We start from the raw sequence: 10,131 nt of genomic DNA, 5'->3' as shown, positions 1-10,131 counted from the left end.
AGTTGATTAAGCTTGCGTTAGCCGGTGTTAAATTGCAAATGTCTCAACTAAGGAGTAACATTACGCCACATCCCTTAACTGTTCGTCTAACCAAGGTAGATAGAGTCTCCTAGACATCAACATTTAGGGGGTTGAGGAAGCCAGCTAACTAGTAAGGAAGTGAACACGTGAAGGTGACGTTAGGTGCTCCGGTTATTCAGAGTATTTCTGCTCAATGCTGTGTACAGCTTTATTTGACCTATTTTCAGTGACTGGCAGCCGCACTTAAATTTGCTATTATGAGTGTTCTTACAGAAATAAGAGCTGTCATGGCATAATTTTACTTGTGATATTACTTTTTGTGCTTAAAGGAAACGTTAGAGTTATGATAGACATCTTACCGTGGTAAAAGGGACATGCACACTTAATTTAACCAGAATCCACGTTGTTTGTTTTATTTAAAGCTAGAAACCAGACAGCTGTGACCTTACCAAACACATTACATTTAAATAGACTTGGAGACTCACTTTGTGGAATGCTTATTTGAGGAGTTGCATCCACTTGAACTTTATTTCCCAGTAATGGTAGAAGTTATCAATCAGGAAAATCACCCCAAGTACGGCCACTGTGTCCACAAAGTCACTGTAAATTGGGTAGCTTCAGGATTTGTTTCAAGGACATGGAGAAACTCCATTATTTTTCACGTTCTTGAATCTATGTGTAACTATCGTAAAATTGTAAAGATCACGTATGACAATTAAAAGCCTGTTTGATGGTGAACTTTTCTTGGAACATCGAGTGCTCATTGAGACGAAATGCTTTGCAGAAATAACATCAAAATGGGAGTGACCTTTGATGCTATTGGATATTAGAGCGAAAAGTCATCAGAGTAAAACACAGGACTTTCAGGTTATGCAGCACACCCTCTGGTGGGTTCACTTGTTTTCCCTAGCTCTGTTAAATTCTGGCCTTTTTGTGACTGGTTTGTGTTTAGATGTCAGCTTGTCAGCTAGCTAAACAAAGTATCAGGTCAGCTAACATTACTGTCTTGTTACACACATGCACACACTAGGTAATGTATCTCATAGAAGCTAGCACTGATAGTAGCTAGTAGTCGCATGTTAACATAACACAGGTGCTTTGCAAATTCAAATGCAATATCAAAGACCCACTGTTTGTTGTTGGGGTAAACTGCGCCTATTCCTCTCATGCTACAAGTTGTAGTTTTTTTGGGTAGTCTACAGTAAGCAAGAGACAAGGGTTAAAGACAAGATACATATTAGCCATTATTAGTGAGCTGCCAGTACTCCATTGGAGCTCCATGATGGCACCATCCAGGGTTACTAGGAGACTTGGAATGCTGCTGCAAAGTGCCTACAGGTTCAGCTTTAAATTCAGATGAATGTCTAAAAGTAAATCTTCACTATCTCTTTGTCCTCTTCCCAACCACATTCTTAGCATGTAATACAAATTTAATTTCGCTTAGTTTTAAAGTGTAATGTTTTGCCTATCAAATAGGTTGTCTTTTTTTCTTTCCTCTGCTTATGTGCTGCACACAGCATTTGACTTGTGCATGTAGGACCGCCTGTGTAAATATACATTTATGTATGAGCTTAAAGCAGGTGACTGTTTCTAAAATTTGACTGCATTATCGCTGTTGTGTGTTACTCAGTCTCTCCAGGATTTGGGGGACTTTATTTGGGATTGTTGCAACCGAAAATGCTTGATTTCACGGCAGCTTTTCAATAAATAAATAAATAAAAGTGATGCATATATATATATCTTTGTAAAATAGTACCCACAACAGTGGCCTACTGCTCTTCCTTAATAATAATTTTACAGTATAACCGTAATAACTTTAAGTCCTCCATTCTAGAGTAACCTACCATTATTTGTTTGAGCTTATTTGAGCAATTAATGATTTTCTCTCTCTCCTCTGCCTCACTCAGTGACTCTTTTCTCACACACACATGCTCTATCTCTGATTCATTACATATCCAGCTTTATGTTTTGAATCACCATTTTTAAACATTTGAGACTTTTATTCCAAGACTATTTTCTTTCTCTGACTCATACATAGACACACTGACATGCAAATAGACTCACACAGCTGTATCACTTTGTGATTTATATTACACTACCACTAACCATGTATATTCAGTCTAACTCACCTTGATTCATTCAGCACTTGCTAAAGATCTGGATGCAGTAGCCTCTGTTGTCAAGTGTTTGTCAATCGATGACATTCATTTGTGTTCCACCACAACGTTGCACACAGTGCAAAACAATTAACCATTGCTTTGCTCTTGTACAAAACATCAGGGAAATTCCTTGCACCGTTGTTAGCAATAACTTTTGTTGTTCCATGTGAAATGTTCCTGTCAAACATACCTGCTTGTTTACAACCAAAACAGGAAAGTGAGTTTGTTGACATATGGCTTGATGTTTTCAGTGAAACTCACAGGAAACAGTGATAATTGGCCAGATTTGCTTGAGCGTTGCAGTGATTGGACAAAATTGCAAGTTTGCACAGAATTCACAGGGATTGGTTAAATTCGCATTAATTGTTACAGTTGCGACATCGCAAAATCCTGGAGTGACTGGATGTAGCCGTTTAGAGCTGAGCTCTTGGAATAGTTGGTGACATAAGGCATAGATGTTTTTAAAATTAAAATGTCTCTCACTGAGTGCTTTGCTGAGCACTGACAACAAAACAAGTGGCAAAGTGTACAATAGCCAGACAAATGGAGCAGTGGGAATGCCTCTCCTCAATAATGGCTGTGTGTATTTCCTCTTCTAGCCTGATGATCTTTTCCTATGTACAGCTCTACATCTGATGTATTAACATGTACCTTTGGAATTCCCATCAGAGAAGGCCGTGTGGTATTCATTAATCTTATGCAAAAACATTTTTAGATTGTGTTTTATCTCTTGATGATTCCAATATAATGCCTGTGATTGCTCCCTGTGGTATAAGGGAGGTGTGGCATCTCTTTTGCTTGCTACTGGTTGTCAGGATCTGCAAGCCAATCTAAAGCTGGCTCCCCAAACCTCATGAGAGAACAAGGTTGTTATGAACATTGAGTGTTCATGCAAAACAGTCACCCTACTAGGAAATATGTGAATTTTGTCATAGAATCTGGCCAACAGATATTTTTGGCTATGTATGGCAATTGAAGACTGTAAACAATGTATATGTAGCCATAAAAATGCACTAGAGAAGGCCACATGTGCAAGATAATGCATGTTTATCTTTCGAGTACAGTATAAGACACAGCCTGAGACATAAACATCTACTAAACATTTACTTTTAAACTCATTGTAGCCAAATTGTAGCTTAGGGGACCAGAGGCCTTTAAACATTTTTATTTTTTTTTTCAATCAAAGGAAAAATGTTCCCAGAAGGGTCAGTGAGTGTTGTATGTTGCATTTTTCTGGTTTTAGTCCAGCTGTTGCGGCTCCTGAGAAATAAAGAGGACTTGAAATCTGTAATGTAGCTGTATGGCAGGACAGATCTCTTTTTGTCTTTGCATAGTAAGGCTGAGTAAAGCTGACCTTGGTGAATGATCCCTAGGCTGTTGCAGCCCAACAAATGAACAAGCTCAGGCCTTCACCCCACCTGTGGTCTTTATAATCTACATACTATGTACGCAACCCTCCATTTTTAGTGGTACTCCTTAAACGAAAAACACAGTCCTACTTGTCCCAGAGTTCAGTTGTGATAAAAGTAATAGAAATAGTTATGGATAGTAACAATTGTTTTAGCTGTAGAAGAATGTGCTTGTGTATTGCAACAGTAAGAATGAGGAACTGTGTTCAGTTTTTATTCTGCTCTCAGCAGAGGCTGGATTTACCATATTTGATATATACACACTTGATTTTGAGCACAGCAAGAGGCAGGGAGTCAGGATTTATGGGCTGAACACCAGCTCTTTTCAGCTCAGGTAATTTGGTTGGGGTTAGAAAGGCAATAGCTCCCTGGCTTTATTAGAATGTGGCCTTGCTTGACCCCCCCATTCCACTTTGATCACTGCGAATTCTTAGATTATCTGCAAATCAGCAGCTTATGCAACAAGGGCCGTCCTCATTCCCTTACATCCTGGATCCTTGTTCTCCTCAGTAGACCAGAGTTAGATTGACTCTAACTGGCATTTCTCAAAGAATTTCATTCGCTAAGGTCAGCTTTAGTTAATGATAAGTCAAGGTGTGTTTCAGCTTTGGATATTAGGGCGGAGATAAAGTAAAGCAACTTGCACAGTATACAGCCTGGAAAAAAGTTTTACATTGACTCCAGGTAGGTAAGTCACACTGTTAGAAATTTGTTAGTTAATACTGATACCAGTGAAATGCAATGCCTGATTCCATACCATGGTAACAGCAAAAATCTCACTCAGTGCACACTCCTTTTATTTAAAAACTTTGTGTAAACATTAACAAGTGAACACAAACTTTACATGTTTCAAGTATTTAAACACAAAGGCTATTAGAAAACAGAGTTAGACGTGTAACATCAGCTTGTAGCCTTCAAATAGAGAACAAAGCCCAACAAAATACTTAAAATTAAAGGAACTGTATAAAATGTCCTGCCCTTACAATAAATACAATGACATGATTGTTTGCTCTCATTTTGATTTAGAGTCCTTTATGCATGACTCCATATAGGATGAGGCCTAGAACACTGAATACAGAGTTAGCTGTGTTGATACTGCCAATACTAAAAACACCAGCATTTATATCATTTTCAAAATTTTGGTATTGATATGAGTATCAGTTATTGTGGCATCCCTAACTGCGGAGCAACTAGGTATATACAAAATATTTCTTGGTTTGTATGAGTGAGGAAGTGTTCTGTTGATATAATACAGCTGTCATTTTTTCCCCAAGTTTTCATATCTTTAGAGTTATACTTTTAATTTGGAAAGTCTTCAAACCTTTTTAATCTGAGTCATACATTTTATTTTTGATGTTCAGTAAAGCTGTCAGTAGCCAAGTTCAGAAGGCTGGGGTGTCAGACTAATATTAGCTAGCAGATTGCATTCATTCAAATGAGACCTTATGGGGGGCGGATTATTTTTTTTGTTAACAACAGTGTGACTCGAGTCGGCAATGGAAATTTTAGGCAACTTGCTGATTTCCAATTTTGAAACAGTCAATATGTAGCCTAGCAGTCAATGAGAAATTGTTTGTTGGCTCATGAAAATAACACGCAATGTAGAATTCTATTAAGCAGAAGAGAAAAAAAATGCAACAAATAATAGTATACAGGTTTGCCATTTACCTCCCAGGAGAGGATGAGATCTGCTCACTGGCCATATCTCTGACATCTCTATCCTAAGGTGTAAAAGACAATCCAAGAGCCAAGCGATCACTTCTTTGATATATATATATATATATTTTTTTTTAGAAGATGCTAACTTAGTCACTGTGTTTTTAGACATTTTTTAAAAAAATATATAACAATGTAGAATTACATTTAGAAGTATCATTTATTTAAAGAACATTTTGTGCTCAAACAATACCATCCAGCAGTTGGCCACACTCCTGTGTCTTGATATGGCTCACATCTCACAGACAAGACAGAAAATTTAGGGTCTCAGCTCTGAAGTGCATTCTTTTCCCTGTACCAGCATCCACCCCAGCTCTGGGGTAGTTAGATTTAGCAAATGGTTTTACTCAGCAAGTAATTACCAGAGTGCCTCTTGCTGTAGCAGCTTAATTATGTGCTGTATGCTACCAGATAAAAGGCTTCCATGAGAGGAAAGCTGTAAAGTACCTCTTTCTGAGTAGGGAAGCACCGGCAATAACTTTCCTCAGTTGTTTGTAAAACTGAAAGTGTGATGTTGGTTTTGTAAAAATGGGTGATATTATTGCAGCAAAACACCTGAGAGTTTGGATGTTCTAATTTATTGGCCCTTGCCAAGGGTAACCCGGGACTTGCCAGAACCTGTGAAGTTCAGGGCCTGCCTTTTGTTTCCTACTCCACTGTATGGAGAACCAACTGTGAAGGGTAGGAAGTGCCCCTTAAAAAATCTTTATCTCTTTGTTGTCTTACCTCATTTTTTCCCCACTGTTTGCTTGTGCATTGGATGCCCAAATCTCCAAAACACAGTGAAACACACTTTTTTCGTGTCTAACCAGCTGAGTCGAGCTCCCAATGAATGCCGCAAAATTTGACATAAAAGGCCAAGTCGATCAAATCAAAACACTTGTGATGCATCAGGCTATTTAACCTATTTGAACCACACTTGTTGACAGATTATATTAACCTATGATGCTTTTTGAACATGAGCGTTTTTCTCCTGCCTGTTTTTCAAAAGAAAAGCAGCCTCCTCCAGCCACAGCTGCAGCAGTAAGGAGAGCGTTTCCCCATCATATCCTGCTTGCTGCCCGGGACAGTGGCAGCACTCTGGAGTTTCTGATATGTTGTTTGTTAAACTGTGTCGAGGAGACATTCAAGATAGAAACTTTATTCTCTTCAAATACTGATCCAGGGTTGCACCTGTTAGTACAGCTTTCAGTTTGCATTGTTTTGCCTTTTGTTTTTTGCTGCCTGCTTTGTGTTGTAGTCCTTTGAAAGCACATATTCATGGAAGTGCTCCCAAGTCACTGCTTGGACCAATCAAGACAACAGCCCTGCTAGCTCCTCCTAAAAGTTCCTGGAACTCAGATTGTAGTATCATGTCCTGAGCAGGGACTAATTCAGCTTCCATGAACTTTTCCAGAACTTGTGAAAGGTATTTCACAACATGGCACACCTCACTAAGTTCTTATAGTCGAAAAGGGCCATATATTTACCAAAAACATCTGCATTTGGGTTCTTGGATTCACCGAAATGTAAAGATGTTAGTTAAGTAATCATTCATACTTGACTCAGTATGTGTATGACTGGATAAGAAGTGGGAATGTGATAGTTCCTTAAATTTAAATATCCTAGGTATTTTTTGAGTCTAAATCAGAGATTACAACCTGTTGAATCTGCTGGTACAAACTCTGATGTTGTCTTTAGTGTCAACAGTGGCAAACCTGCATGCTCTCTCTTTAGCACAGTTATGGAACATTGGATGTAAAAATGATTGTAGACCTGTGACTTCAGCATACTGCAGAACGGTTGTGGGTGCGGAGGGTTATGGTTATTACAGGATTTGTTTGACATATCTCTGTCCTGCACGCAGACTGGTTGGTCATTGCTGCATAGCTGAGCTTTGATCAAAACCACAAAACATGATTTTAAATTCTAATGGGGATCCTAACGTTTCCAAAGATACCAAATATGTCTTGCTGAATTACAGGGAAATGTTTGTAAAATGATGCACAAGACATCCAGATATTTTCTGCTTAATGTAATGGTGCAGCCATAACACAGTGGCATCTTGGCAATAAATATTTTGCTCAAAGTAAGCGTGGTGTAGCTTCAGTGAATTGTACAGATGTGTAACAAATTCACAGAAAAACAAACATGAAGTGTCTTAGTAATGTGCTGGGCCATCACAAACCACTAGAAAAGCATCAGTGCTCCTTGGCAAAGACTCTCCAACTCTTTGGAACTCTCCTGGAGGAATGGAGCTCCATTCTTTCAAAAGATATTGTACATAGAGGGAGATATTGTAGTTGGGCTGCAGTGATGATCTAGTTTTTGCTTTTTGATACCTGTGGACATTTATTTCAGATCTGCTTAAGCAAACAGACAATAATAGTATCAAATAAATGTTCAGTAAAGTTCAGCAGTTTTTCTCATTTGTTATTATTAAATTGTTGTATTTTATCAGATGCCGAAAAGAAAAACAACTTGATATTGTCATTATATATCAGCCATTGGCCACCCTGCTCTCTAAATATTGGCCTCGGCCATTGAAAAATCCATAACGGTGGATCACAAGGCTGCAGTCCTTAAAGCCCCCATTCCAAAGACAGATACACATTTGAGAGTTAAGAGGTGTAACTGGTCTACAGAGATGTGGAAAAAAGTGATGTGGTCAGATGAGACACCCTTCACCATATTCTGGCGTCCACCAGGTGAACATTACAGGCTGAAATACTGGACCCCTACAATGAGGGGGTCTGCTGGCTCTATTATGCTGTGGGGGGCATTTTCCACTTGTCCCCTTAGAGAGAAGGCTCACTGCAAATCAACACAAAGTTATTCTGAGTGATCAACTCATGATGGTGATCATCATGATGGTCCCATGATGAAACCTATCTATCCTGAGGGTAGTGGTCTCTTCCTGGATGACAATTCCCCCCCATCCAGAGGGCACAGGGCTCACTGAATGATTTGATGAGGATGAAAATCAGGTTAAATCTTGCAGTGGTCTTCACGGTCACATCTCAGCCCAGTTGGCCAACTATGGGAAATTTTGGAGCATCAAGATAGACAGCGCTCTCCGCCTCCATCATCAAAACACCAAATGAGGGTATATCTTTTGGAAGAACGGAGCTCCATCGCTCCAAGAGCTCCAGAGATTTGTAGAATCTATGCCAAGGAGCACTGAAGCCGTTCTGGTGGCTCATGTTGGCCCAACACCTCAGAAAGATACTTAATGTTAATTTGTCACCCGTCTGTATGTAACACTCTTGTAACTATATGTAACTCTTTTTCCTAACTTTCAAGCTACTTATCAACTCAACTTAAGGGAAAATCAGTGTTCAAGGGGTTAAGGCAGCTTTTTCTTGTTGGTTCCAATCTAAACATGCAGTTGTTATGACATAAATCTCAGTTTATCTCAGTTTTTTTTTTTTTTTAAAGTTAATCTTCTGATCTCGAGCAATGCATGCTGTCTTATCTTCAAAATAATTTCACTCGCTTTCAAACCTTAGTTTTTTAAATCTCACCATCATTACGATTGATACTGTTCAAAATTTAATCACTTATTTTACCTTAGAACTTTCATACCACCAGCTGCTATCCAGTTCATGCAAATTCATGACACCATAACACTTGCACTGCTGCTGGTCCTTTCTACATCCAGTGTCCAGTTATCTATTTCCTGAAACTTGAATGTTTTGTCATATTAGATATGTATTTTTTTTTTTAACTAGACTGAGCTCATTGGCAAGTAGTTTGTTGATGCTACGTTCATCAGATGTTCTGTAAATACAGACTGCCAACTGTGAAAAACCGTTCATGCAACCTTCTAATGATGATTACAAGTGGTGTATTTGGGAATTTTTCACACACATTTTGTGGAAGTGTGTCAACACATGCAGAAAACATAGTAGCTAATCCAGCAATGTTGACTATCCAAGAAATAAAAAAAATCTCAATTTCACTTATATTCACACACCAATTCAATCAGCCACACTTACAAAAAGCAAGAAATACTATTTTATTACGTTGATGGTTGATTTTAAATTCATCTATAGAATTGTTTTAAGGTGTGGGCATTCTTAAGATTAAAACACAAAGAATGCTTTCACACTAAATCAAGGAATTCCCTTTCTTCACTTCTTCCAGTATAACTTGAATGTGGCAAAAAATCAACAGCAAATAAAGTAATAAAAAAAGTGTATGAAAAATGTTAAAGTATCAGATGGATTATTGAGTCAGTTCAGTTTCATATATTTAAAGCTACAAATAAGTGCAAATGTATTGTAACTTTGTTGAAAGGAGATGTGTTTTGGATTTAACTTGCAGATTACCTGTTTGCTCAGTATGTGTACTGAACAGCAGTGCTACTTTTGAGCAAGTATTAGACTTTTGAACATAGTCAGTTGTCATGAAGCCAAAACCAAGGGAAATAAGGCCTAGGTTGGACATAACTTGAATTGTCCTTTGTGAAGACATTATAGAATATTCACATTGGATTTGGTGGTGAAAATTCACCAGGCCACTCTACTGTTTCATGATTAAATATCTGCCAGTTTTAGGTTGTCTTACTATCAGCAAAGGGATGTGAAAAAATGTATTTTAGGATTTTATGTATATTATGAGTTATTAGGGGCTTCTTTATTTTCTTTATTTTTTTTTTAGGGGCTTCTTTATTTGCCATAAATTGTATTTTATTCCAATAAAACATGATTTTGCAGTTGGTTCACACTGCTTGCTGCTGCCAATAGTGGTATATGTTGATGGAAGATGTTTGTAGCCTATAGAGCTCTGTATGGTCAGGCACCTGCCTGCATCAGAAATTTACTGCAGCCCCGTGTCACCAGCAG

General features: G+C 38.3%; 1 protein-coding gene across 3 annotated transcripts in view; it reads left to right on the top strand.

Annotated features, from left to right (window-relative positions):
- The window catches only part of ap1g1 (adaptor related protein complex 1 subunit gamma 1), a 32,347-nt gene that overhangs the window by 1,081 nt on the left and 21,135 nt on the right, over positions 1-10,131 (top strand). The window lies entirely within an intron of this gene.

This window comes from Myripristis murdjan, chromosome 3 (genome assembly GCF_902150065.1).
Source record: "Myripristis murdjan chromosome 3, fMyrMur1.1, whole genome shotgun sequence".
Taxonomy (NCBI): domain Eukaryota; kingdom Metazoa; phylum Chordata; class Actinopteri; order Holocentriformes; family Holocentridae; genus Myripristis; species Myripristis murdjan.
The sequence above is the reverse complement of the archived record's forward strand: the minus strand, read 5'-3'. Positions and strand labels throughout refer to the sequence as shown.